A 12087-nucleotide genomic window follows, 5' to 3' on the forward strand; every position below is an offset into this window, starting at 1 on the left:
TGTAGCGTGAAAGAAAATGTTTTTAAAAACTTACTGCTAACTTGCCATCTGAGTTCCATTCACTACATTTTTCAATGGCCCTCTATTTAGGCGACCAGGGCTCTTGCTCCATGAATTCTTCCTCCTGGCCCCACAAAAATCATCTCGCCTGCTTCTGGTCTGTCTGCAGCCACACCCCTACCCCAAGGTGTTCCTGCTGGTTCAGCTCCACAGCTGGATTTTCTATCTCCCCCAACCAGACTGGTGAGCTGCCCGTCAGCACACGTTTAATGCTGGCAGCTCACTGGTTTTATTATTATTTACTCCAGAACATCTCCCAACTTCGCCCCTGCCTCAGCTCATCTGCTGCTGAAACCCTCATCCATGCCGTTGTTATCTCTGGACTTGACTATGCCAATGCTCTCCTGGCCGGCCTCCCTCGTTCTACCCTCCGTAAACTTCAGGTCATCCAAAACTCTGCTGCCCGTGTCCTAACTCGCACCAAGTCCCGTTCACCCATCACCCCTGTGCTCGCAGACCTACATCGGCTCCCAGTTAAGCAACCCCTTGATTTTAAAATTCTCATCCTTGTTTTCAAATCCCTCCATAGCCTCACCCCTCCCTGTCTCTGTAATCTCCTCCAGTCCCACAACCCTCCGAGATATCTGCGCTCCTCTAATTCTGGCCCGATTTTATTCACTCTATCATTGGTGGTGGTACCTTCAGCTGCCAAGACCCTAAGCTGTGGAATTCCCTCCCTAAACCTCCGCCTCTCTAACTCTCTCTCCTCCTTTAAGATATTCCTTAAAACCTACCTCTTTGACCGAGCTTTTGATCATCCGCCCTAATATCTCCTTTTGTGGCTCGGTGCCTAATTCTGTTTGATAATGCTCCTGTGAAGTGTCTTGTGACATTTTACTATGTTAAAGATGCTATATAAATACGTGGTGTTGTTGTTGTAATGAGGCCCAGTCACACAAAATCGATTGAGTCCTTCACCAGTGTTATAAGGCAGGTGGCCATCCAAAGTCTGCCCCAATCAAACACACCTCTAAAGCCTGGTAGCTGTGAGATAACAAAAAAGCCGTGAATGTAAAGTCCGCGCCTCAATAATACACGGACTTCGGGAGAACAGTTTAACAGGTACTTTACTGAACAAGAGGCAGCTTGAAACTGAAACTACAGAAGCCTGCTAGGGCCTTTTATACAGGGGTGGTCACTGCCGGTACTGCAGTCTAAGACCAGTTATTCCCTTAAAGGGACATATACAACAATTCCTCCCCTTTTAGATAAACAGTACATTGTAGGAGCCTACGTACTCCTAACAAAATATATTGAACTCGGAGAGGTTCAACAGAAAAGGTTTAATTGTTGAGACCACATGTTGAACACAAAAATGGCGTCAGAGACTACACCAAGTCCGACTGTCTTTCATCAGTCCACAGCTTAGACTGCCCCTCCCCCGCTCTGGGCTTAACTATGTTGCAGATCGAGTTTCTTAAAGGTGTGATCCTTCTTAAAGGCATGACGCCTGATTTATAGTCTACGGACCGAAAAGCGGATTGTGTCCTTTCTGTGATCGGTACGCCACACAGCTCCCCCCAGAATCTGCTAGTAGGGAGTGTACGAACCGGCGTGGCGGCTTGATGGCACGGCCGGAACGGTTCTTGGCGGTTGGTGTCGGGAGCGGGGCGGTCGGACGCGTCGGGCTCTTAGGCGGTCTGCCCCGCGGTGGGGGTTGGCCCACTTGAACGGGTTCGTCGGGCTCTAGGTGCGCCAGCTTGAGCCAGTCGACCGACACCTTGTCAGTTCTGCCGCCCACTTGGAGGAGGAAGAACTTGTTCCCCGTCTGGAGTACCTTGTAGGATCCGTCGTATGGGGGCCGTAGAGGTCCTCGGTGGGCGTCATGGTGCACGAAAACAAATTTGGCCATGTGCAGGCTAGGTGGTACGCGGGTTGCTGGTTCGCCGTGCCGGCCGGTGGGTACCGGAGCGAACTGTTGTGCTCGGTTGGCGAAAGCGCGGCGTTGCTGGTCAGCCGACCAGGGGGTCGTGGCGGTGGGCAGGAACTCTCTGGGTACGCGCAGCGGCTGGCCGTACACGATTTCCGCCGCCGAGGCTTGCAGGTCTTCCTTGACCGCGGAGCGTAGGCCAAGTAGCACCCATGGGAGGTGGTCGATCCAAGCCTCGTCCTCGAGGCTGGCGCGGAGGGACGCCTTCATGGACCTGTGGAATCGCTCGCACAGTCCGTTGGCTTGGGGGTGGTAAGCCGTGGTGCGGTGAACGGCCACCCCGAGGTTTCGGGCGATGGCGGCCCACAGGTCAGAGGTGAACTGCGGGCCTCTATCCGATGTCATGTCGGAGGGGACGCCGAACCGAGCAACCCAGGTCCCGATGAACGCCCTCACGATGTCGGCGGTGGTGGTGGACGTCAGTGGAATGGCCTCGGGCCAGCGGGTGGTACGGTCCATGATTGTCAGCAGGTGCGTGTGACCTTGTGATGGCGGCAGCGGGCCGACGAGGTCGATGTGGATGTGGTCAAACATTCTTTCTGGCACGGTGAACTCCTCGAGTGGAGCTTTGACGTGCTGCTGGATTTTGGCACGCTGGCAAGCTATGCAGGATCTGGACCAAACGCGCACATCTTTGCGCAGGCCGCGCCAGACAAATCGGTTGGCCACCAGTCTAATAGACGCGCGGGTGCCGGGGTGTGAGAGGCCGTGGACGATGTCGAACACCCGTTTTCGCCAGGGCGCCGGGACTACGGGGCGGGGTTGCGCCAAGGAGGTGTCGCATTTGACTGTGACGGCGGACGGGCCGCAGGCGACGTCGGTCAGTCGCAGCCCTGGGAGGGTTGTGGGCGCGGAGAGCAGATCGGGGTCGGTGCATTGCTCCGCTGCCAGTTGAGCATAGTCCACTGCCAGGTGGGCGCCGTGGACGGCGGGGCGGGATAGGCAGTCGGCCATCACGTTGTCTCGACCGGAGACGTGCCGGATGTCCGTGGTGAATTCGGACACCGCAGTGAGCTGGCGTTGTTGCCTGGCTGACCACGGGTCCGCAGATTTTGACATCGCGAATGTCAGGGGTTTGTGGTCGACAAACGCGGTGAAGGGGCGGCCCTCCAGAAGAAATCTAAAATGGCGGACTGCCAGGTACAGTGCGAGGAGCTCGCGGTCTAAGGCGCTGTATTTGGCCTCCGGGGGGCGCAGTTGGTGGCTGAAAAAGGCCAGCGGTTGCCAAGCCTCGTCGACCCACTGTTCGTACATGGCGCCGACCGCGTGGTCGGAGGCGTCCGTGGTGAGGGCCACCCTGGCGTTGGGCTATGGGTGAGCGAGCATGGTGGCGTCGGCGAGCGCCTTTTTGGTCAAGTCGAAAGCGGTCAACATGTCCGCCGACCACTCGATCGCCATTCTGTCTTTCTTACCCCGGAGGGCTTCGTATAGGGGCCGCATGACGGAGGCCGCTCCGGGAATGAAGCGTTTGTAAATGTTGATCATCCCCAAGAACTCCTGGAGGCCTTTGATGGTGGTAGGCCGGGGGAACTGCTGGACGGCTTGCACCTTGGCGGGCAGGGGAATGGCTCCGTCCTGCGTGATGTGGTGGCCGAGGAATTCGATCCCGCTGAGGCCGAATTGGCACTTGGCTGGGCTGATGATGAGCCCGTGCTCACTGAGCCACTGGAACAGGGTGTGGAGGTGCTCGATGTGTTCCTGCTTGGAGGAACTAGCTACCAGGATGTCATCCAGGTAGACAAAGAGGAACTTCAGGTCCCAGAGGACCGAGTCCATGAGCCGTTGGAAGGCCTGGGCCGCGTTTTTGAGGCCGAAGGGCATTCGGAGGAACTCGAATAGCCCAAAAGGGGTGATTATGGCTGTCTTGGGGACGTCCGTGGGGTGGACTGGCACCTGATGGTAACCGCGCACCAGGTCGACTTTGGAGAAGACTGAGCAGCCGGCCAGTCTAGCTGAGATGTCTTTAATGTGCGGTATGGGGTACCGATCCGGCGTGGTGGCGTTGTTTAGGCGCCGGTAGCCCCCCCAGGGGCGCCATCCCCCGTCGGGTTTGGTGACGATGTGGAGTGGGGAGGCCCAGGGGCTGTTGGAGCGGCGGATGATGCCGAGCTGTTCCATTGTGGCGAACTTGGCCCACGCGATCTCCAGCTTGGCCGGGTCCAGCCTGCGGGCGTGGGCATACACCGGTGGGCCTGTGGTGGGGATGAAGTGTTCTACTCCGTGCTTAGCAACTTTCACGGAGAAGGTCAGGTTGGTGAGGGCTGGGAACTCAGCCAGGAGTGCTGAGTAGTCGTCCGTTGAGCGGGTGCGGCACTGCCACGCCATTTCGGCGGGTTGGGGGGGGCCATGGCACCCGGGATAGGTGCCATGGTGTTCATGTCCACGAGGCGGCGCCGAGGCATGTCGACCAACAGGCCGTGGGCACACAGGAAATCCGCACCGAGGAGCGGGGAGAGCACCTTGGCGGTGATAAACTCCCAGTGGTAGCGGCGGCCTGCAAGGTCGATGGTGACGGTGCGGGTGCGTACGTTCGGATGTCGGTGCCGTTGGCGGCAGCCAGCGCAGGGCCGCGGCCGCCTCGCTGGATCTCGAGGGCGGACGCAGGGATGATGCTGCGCTGCGCGCCCGTGTCGCATAGGAAACGGCATCCGGAGGCACTGTCCGTAATGTACAGCAGCGCGCCTGCTTGCCCCACGGCCATCGTGTAGGCCGGTGTGGGGGCGGTTGGAAACGTGCAGGGGTGGCTGCAGCGGCGTGCCCGTGCGCCGAACCGGGTATGGAAGTAGCAGTAGCCCTGGGTCGGAGGGCTTGGGGGATGTGGGGGCCTGGGGGGCCTCGTGGCCGAGCTGTGTGGCCGCGCAATAGAGGGTGGAGCGCGCGCCGACGCTGCGGACGCCAGGTCGGGGGTGACGGCGTGGTTGGAACCGGCGGACAGGAGCTTATCGGCTTCGTCAGCCAGGCCCTCGAGGTCCGTGAGGCTGGACGCCACGATCGCCGGGCGGATGCTGGGGGGTAGTTGGCGGATAAAGAGCGTGCAGAAGAGGGAGCCGGGCGGTTTCTCGTCGGTCAGAGCAAGCATGTGTGAGAGCAAGTCTGACGGCATGAAGCCACCGAGGCCCGGGAGGTCGAGGAGGTGGCAGTTGCGCACGAATTGGGAGGCTGTGAATTTCTTAAGGAGCGCGGCCTTGAGATGTGCGTACTTGCCTTCCTCCGAAGGGTTTTGTAGTGTTGCCCAGACTTTCGTGATTGTGGAGCTGCCCAGGGAGGCGAGGAGGTAGTCGTACATTGTTGCGTCGGCGGTGATGCCGCGGAGTCGGAATTGCGATTCGGCTTGAAGGAACCAGGCGGTGGCTAGGTTCTCCCAGAACTCCGGCAGCTTCACAGAAACTGCGTTTGTGTCAGCCATGGTTACGCTTAGGAGTCGTCCTGAGCGTCGGGGTCACCAATGTAGGAGTCTACGCACTCCTAACAAAATATACTGAACTTGGAGAGGTTCAACAGAAAAGGTTTAATTGTTGAGACCACATGTTGAACACAAAAATGGCGTCAGAGACTACACCAAGTTCGACTGTCTTTCACCAGTCCACAGCTTAGACTGCCCCTCCCCCGCTCTGGGCTTAACTATGTTGCAGATCGAGTTTCTTAAAGGTGTGATCCTTCTTAAAGGCATGACGCCTGATTTATAGTCTACGGACCGAAAAGCGGATTGTGTCCTTTCTGTGATCGGTACGCCACAACATAACATTCATTTAACAACTAAATAATAACTAATTACAATTACAATTTTCTCAGTAATATATACATCAACTGGAATAGTCATTTATAAGTTCAGTCTTTGAGGAGGCTTCCTGACCCGGACTGGATAGTGCCATTCTCGAGTATCCTGTGCTGGCGTTGGAGTCAATTCTGGCTCATTGTCATTGGTTGGTTCGTCAGCTTCCAATACCCCTGCTTCTGAGGTAGAAGAAATCTGTACTTCGGGCTCATTACCAGGTGCACATGCTTGTGGTATAGGTTTGGCTTGTTCCTGTGACTCTAGAATCTGGTCAGCATGGCGTCTCACGATGCTCTCTCCAACGTCCACTGTGTACATTAGTGGTCCATGCTGTGTGCATATCATGCCTGGCTGCCATTTTTCTGTTCGGTAGTCGCGGGCCAAGACTGGTTGCCCTATCTTGAAGCTACTGGTTGGCTTCTCATTTATGTGCTGGAACTGCTTATCCTCAACATCTCGTCTTATGTTTGGTTTGAGCAAATCCAAGCGACATCTTAGTCTCCGGTTGAAAAATAGTACGGCTGGAGTTTGGTTGGGTACTGCATGTGTCGCATTCCGGTAAGCAAACAGGAAGTTATCCACCTTGTGTTGCAGTGGTATGTCGTCATTATACATTGCCTTTATGGCCTTTTTAAAGGTCTGAACAAACCTCTCAGCCAATCCATTTGTGGCTGGATGATATGGGGCAGATGTGTAATGTTTCACCCCATTATTCTTCAGGAACCTCCGGAAATCCTCAGACACAAACTGTGGGCCATTGTCGGAACAGATCTGTTCTGGCAACCCATTCCTGGCGAAGATGGTCCTTAGGACTGCAATAGTTTTCTCCGTGGTGGTGGAGGACATTTTGATGACCTCTGGCCATTTTGAATGGGCATCCACAGCGATTAGAAACATTGAGTCCATAAATGGACCAGTGAAATCAATGTGTACCCGTTGCCATGGAGATGAGGGCCACTCCCATGGATGTAGCGGGACCTGTGGTGGAGCGTTTTGGACCTTCTGGCATCCTGTGCATCTCTTGCTCATATCCTCGATTTCTTTATCGATTTCCGGCCACCACACAAACGCCCTGGCTAGGCTCTTCATTTTTACCCCTCCCAGATGACCCTCGTGAAGCTGATTGAGTACTCTATCTCTCAACTTGGGTGGAATTACCACTCGGGATCCACACATCAAGGTTCCCCGGCACACTGACAGCTGTTCTCTCCTTGGCGAGAATGCTGGCAACAGTGAGTCGCCATATGCTGGCCATCCCTTCACCGTCAAATCATAGACCCAAGAGAGTGTCGGGTCATTTCGGGTTTCCTTCTCAATACTTGCGTTTGTAACAGGCAAACATTCGACTATGGTCGCATGGAATATCTCCACCGGGTCCACTGCAGGTGCTTCTTCCGCCGTAGGCAACGGTAGGCGCGATAGCCCATCAGCGTTCCATGTGGTTTCATACCTTTGTACTCTATGTCATACTGATGTGCTCCTAGAAAAAGTGACCATCTTTGCAGCCGTTGCGCCGTCATCACCGGAACGCCCTTCTTTGGGTTAAAAATTGAGACCAGGGGTTGATGATCAGTCAGTAGGGTGAATTTCTGCCCATGCAGATAGTGATTGAACTTCTTCACCCCCCACACCAGGCTGAGGCCCTCCCTGTCAATCTGAGCGTAGTTACGCTCGGCTGAGGTTAGCGAGCGCGATACAAAGGCTATTGGCCTCTCTGAACTGTCACGGAATTTGTGTGACAGCACCGCTCCAATGCCGTAAGGTGACGCATCACATGCCAACCGAATCGGTAGTGTTGGGTTGTAGTGGGCCAATACTTCTTTTGAAGTGATTTGGCATTTACATTCCTGAAAGGCACGCTTACACTCATCACTACATTTCCATGTTACACCAGTTTGAAGGAGGGCATTCAGTGGGTGCAGAATTGTAGATAAATTCGGCAAGAACTTATGGTAGTAGTTCACCAACCCGAGGAACGACCTCAGTTGCGACACATTTTCTGGTGCTGGAGCCTTGACTACAGCCTCAATCTTGTCCGGCGACTTATGCAACCCTTCCTCATCAATCTTGTGGCCACAATACGAGATTTGTCTCCTGAAGAACTCGCATTTGGGGCGGTTGGCTCGTAGCCCATATTCCTGCAATCTCGTGAGCACCTGTTCCAGGTTGGCAAGGTGTTCATTGTCATTTTCGCCCGTAACCAGGATGTCGTCCAAGTAACACTGGGTCCCCGGGATCCCTTGCAGGACTTGTTCCATTGCCCTCTGCCACATAGCCGGGGCCGATGCTACCCCAAATACCAATCGATTGTACTGGTAAAGGCCTTTGTGAGTGTTTATCGTGAGGTATTTCCTAGATGCTTCTTCCACCTCCATTTGTAGATACGCTTGAGCCAGGTCAATCTTTGTAAAACATTTCCCTCCAGATAGTGAGGCAAAAATATCTTCTATCCACGGAAGCGGATACTGTCCTGTGTGCAGGACTGGGTTCACAGTCACCTTGAAGTCCCCACAGATGCGAACCTTCCTTGGCTCCCCAGGCGTGCTGCTCAATGCTTTCTTCATTACAGGAACGATGGGTGTGGCCCACTCACTCCAGTCCACCTTAGACAGCACCCCCGAACGCTCCAGACTCTCCAGTTTAGCTTCCACAGCTGGGCGTATCGCGTATGGCACCGGTCTGGCCTTGAAAAATTTTGGGGTTGCGTTATCCTCAATCTTTATGGTTGCCTTTACTCCTTTTAGAGTCCCAAGTCCTTGTTGGAACACCTCTTCCGCATCAGATAGAATTTGTGACAGACATCCAGGTGCGACGTCATCATCTTTTTTGTCAGTCACAGTTAGTGCCAGAATGGAATGCCAATCCAATTGTAGTCTTCGGATCTGTAAGAGCCATAAAAGCTTAAGAAAATACTTTAAAATAGTGGGTAAATGGCATAATACAGTTAATTTACCTGACCGACTTATTGTATTAAGAAACCCCCTATTTTCTTGCTCCAGTAGTATAGTCCGAGACACCCCCTTCATTCTTGCCATAATGGAACAGTCCCTAAGCCACACATGGGTGCAGCCATTTTACAGTTTAAACTGCACGTGGTTGAAGGAGGCAGAAGCTGTGAGGTTTGGAGCAGTACAGTTTTTGACCGTGTTCGTTTATACGTGTTTGCTTTGTAATTCCGTTTGTTAAGTGTTATAGTAAACAGTTTAAAAGACAAAGCTACGTTTGGGAACGTTTTATTTCGACACGCGTCTACTCGTTGTTAAAAAACCCACAGCTCAGTGGCTGCCTGTTTGGAAACTAAGAAGCGCCACTACATTAGTCAAAAACTTGCTCCCTTAGAAGGAAGGGACGGAATCGTCGGCGAACGTATACCCGAATGGTCACGGAGCCAGATGACAATATAAGAAAGCGAAGGTACAGTGACTGCTACTTGCTTTGTTCATTCTATTGAGAAGCTAAATAAGAGCTGCGGGTAAAATGGCCGAGGCCTTACGGAGCCAGGAGCTTCCATCAGCCAGAAAGATTGCTGGCCAAAAGAGGGAAATAAAGCTCACCCCAAAGGCAATGGAAGAGAAGTTACATAGAAGCATGGACGCAAGGAAGGCTAAATTAGCTCAGATAACTGGAAAAATGAAGATAATTGATCGTCTCATGGAAGATAACGCTAATATTAAGAAAGCTGAAGACATAATGTATTACGATTTCTCCAAGCTGCATGAAGAATTTAATGTACTCAATGAAGATGTATTAGCACTTCTGTCTGAAGAAGAGGGAAACACTGATCAGCACAACTGGTTTGATCTTAAATCAACCAGCATTAAGGACTATATCAAGGCCACGGAACAGTGGATGTTAAAGATTCGCCAAGATGCTGATACAGCAGAGAAAGATAAAGTTGACGATGAAGTCGGACCAGACGATAGCATTTCAGAGACTTCCGCCAGACCGAGCAAAAATCGAAAAGAAGGTAGCTCTGTTTCTGGGCGCAGGTCAGTCGCTTCTACCACAAGCTCGTCGCGACGCATGAGAGCGGAGGCCGAACGGGTGGCGTTGATGGCGCGCGCAGCATCTTTAGCGGAGAAGCAAGCTCTTGAATGGGAAGAGGCCCAACTGCAGGTCCAAGAGTCCCAACTGCAGGCCCAACGGGCCCAGGTGCAGGCAAAGAAAGAACAGCTGGAGATAAAAACAGCTATCGAGGTCTCAGACACCAGGTTGAGTGCGTACGAAGATTATGAAGGCTCACGGGACGGCGGGAGCCACTGCCAGTCAACGTCGTCACATAGAGTTGGATCCAGGGCACCTTCAAGAGTTACAACAGAGCCCGAAGGCAATCCCCTGGCATTACGGCATGGAAGAGTGGCCTCTCCACTAACAGGAGCACGTGATGCTACCCCAGACGTCAGACGGTCTAGACTAGACCCTGCTGATGACCACCAGAGGCCTGAAGACACAGGGAGAAGCCTATACCGAGTGATGCAACGTCAGAACGAAATTACAGAGATGCTTGTAAAACAACAGAATCTGTTTCGACTCCCTCAAAGAGACATACCAGTGTTCCAAGGCGACCCACTCAAGTATAAGCCCTTCATCAGATCCTTTGAACAAGCCATTGACTCCAAAACAGAGAGCAGCAGTGATAAGTTGTACTACCTGGGACAGTACACCAGTGGTAAGCCACAAGACCTGGTCAGAAGCTGTGAACACATGAGACCGGACCGGGGATACATAGAGTCCAGGAAGTTGCTGCAGGAGCACTATGGTAACGAGCTGAAGATAGCCACTGCATATATCGAAAAGGCTACCAAGTGGCCACAGATCAGATCGGAGGACGGAGAGGCATTGAACGCATATGTTCTTTTCCTCATAGGATGTCGCAACACCATGGAGGATGTTGAATTCATGGAAGAGATGGACAATCCTACGACTATGAGAATCATCATCTCTAAGCTTCCTTACAGGATGAGAGAACAATGGACAAGAACAGCCTTTGAGATAATGGAGAGACGGAAAGGTAGAGCCAGGTTTGCAGACTTAGTGAACTTCATAGACAAACAGGCTAAAATTGCTAGGGACCCATTGTTTGGAAACATCCAAGACGTCAGCCCGACCACCGATGGAAGAGTGAAAGCCAAGCCCGTTGAATCAAAGACTCTCAGGAAAGGTGGTTCCAGGGGAAGCAGCTTTGCAACTATCGTCACCCAGGCCGAGGAAGAAAGGCCCCAGAACTCATCTCCCAAAAAGAGCAGCACAGTGACGTCTGCTAATGCCTTTCGGAAGCCATGCTTATTCTGCCAGAAGAATCATACATTGGATTTCTGCAGCGACATCAAAGCACAGCCACATAAGGACAGAATCGAATTCCTGAAGTACAACGGCCTATGTTTTGGATGTCTCTCTCAGGGGCACCTGAGTAGAAACTGTAAGCAAAGAACAACATGCAGAGAGTGCACTTGGAAACATCCCAGTCTGCTGCATATCCATAAAGAAGAACAAGTCTCTAAGAAGAGTGAAGAAAACAATACCGACGAGAAGGTTGTTTCAAGTGCTCTGGTGTCGCTAGAACCAGAGACTTGTGGACTCACTGGGGCCGGTGACAGTGATTGTATTCTTGCCATCGTACCAGTAAAGATCAAGTCTAAGAGGAGCGAGAAGCTTGTGGAGACTTACGCCTTCATGGATCCAGGTAGCTCAGCAACGTTCTGCACAGAATCACTCATGTGACAGCTGAACGTTAGAGGCAGAAGAACAGAAATCCTATTACGCACCATGGGTCACGAGAAGTCAATGCAAAGTTATATCCTGTCAGACCTCGAAGTGTGTGGACTTGAAGAGAAGGACTTCATAGACCTGCCTAATGTTTTCACACAGAGGGAGATTCCTGTTAGAATAGGGAACCTAGCCCTGCAGAAGGACGTGGATAGATGGCCTTACCTAGAAAAGGTGCGTCTCCCATACATTGAAGCAGAAATTGGCCTATTAATTGGAACCAATGCCTACAAAACTATGGAGCCATGGCAGGTGATAAACAGCAAGGATGACGGACCCTACGCCGTCAGGACAGCCCTTGGATGGGTAGTCAATGGACCGGTAAGGAGAGATGATGGCCACAAGTCGAACAAGGAGGAACGACAAAACGTCACAGTTAATCGCATCTCTATCGCAAGCATTGAAGAGCTGTTGATACAGCAGTTCAACGCAGACTTCTCAGAACGCAGCTGTGAGGAAAAAACAGAGATGTCACAAGAAGACCATCAGTTCATGGGTTTGATGACAAGGTCTACACAGTTCATTGATGGCCACTATCACATTGGTTTGCCACTGA

Source organism: Somniosus microcephalus, chromosome 12 (assembly GCF_052327205.1).
Source record: "Somniosus microcephalus isolate GS21.2 chromosome 12, FLI_Smic_1.0, whole genome shotgun sequence".
Lineage (NCBI taxonomy): Eukaryota > Metazoa > Chordata > Chondrichthyes > Squaliformes > Somniosidae > Somniosus > Somniosus microcephalus.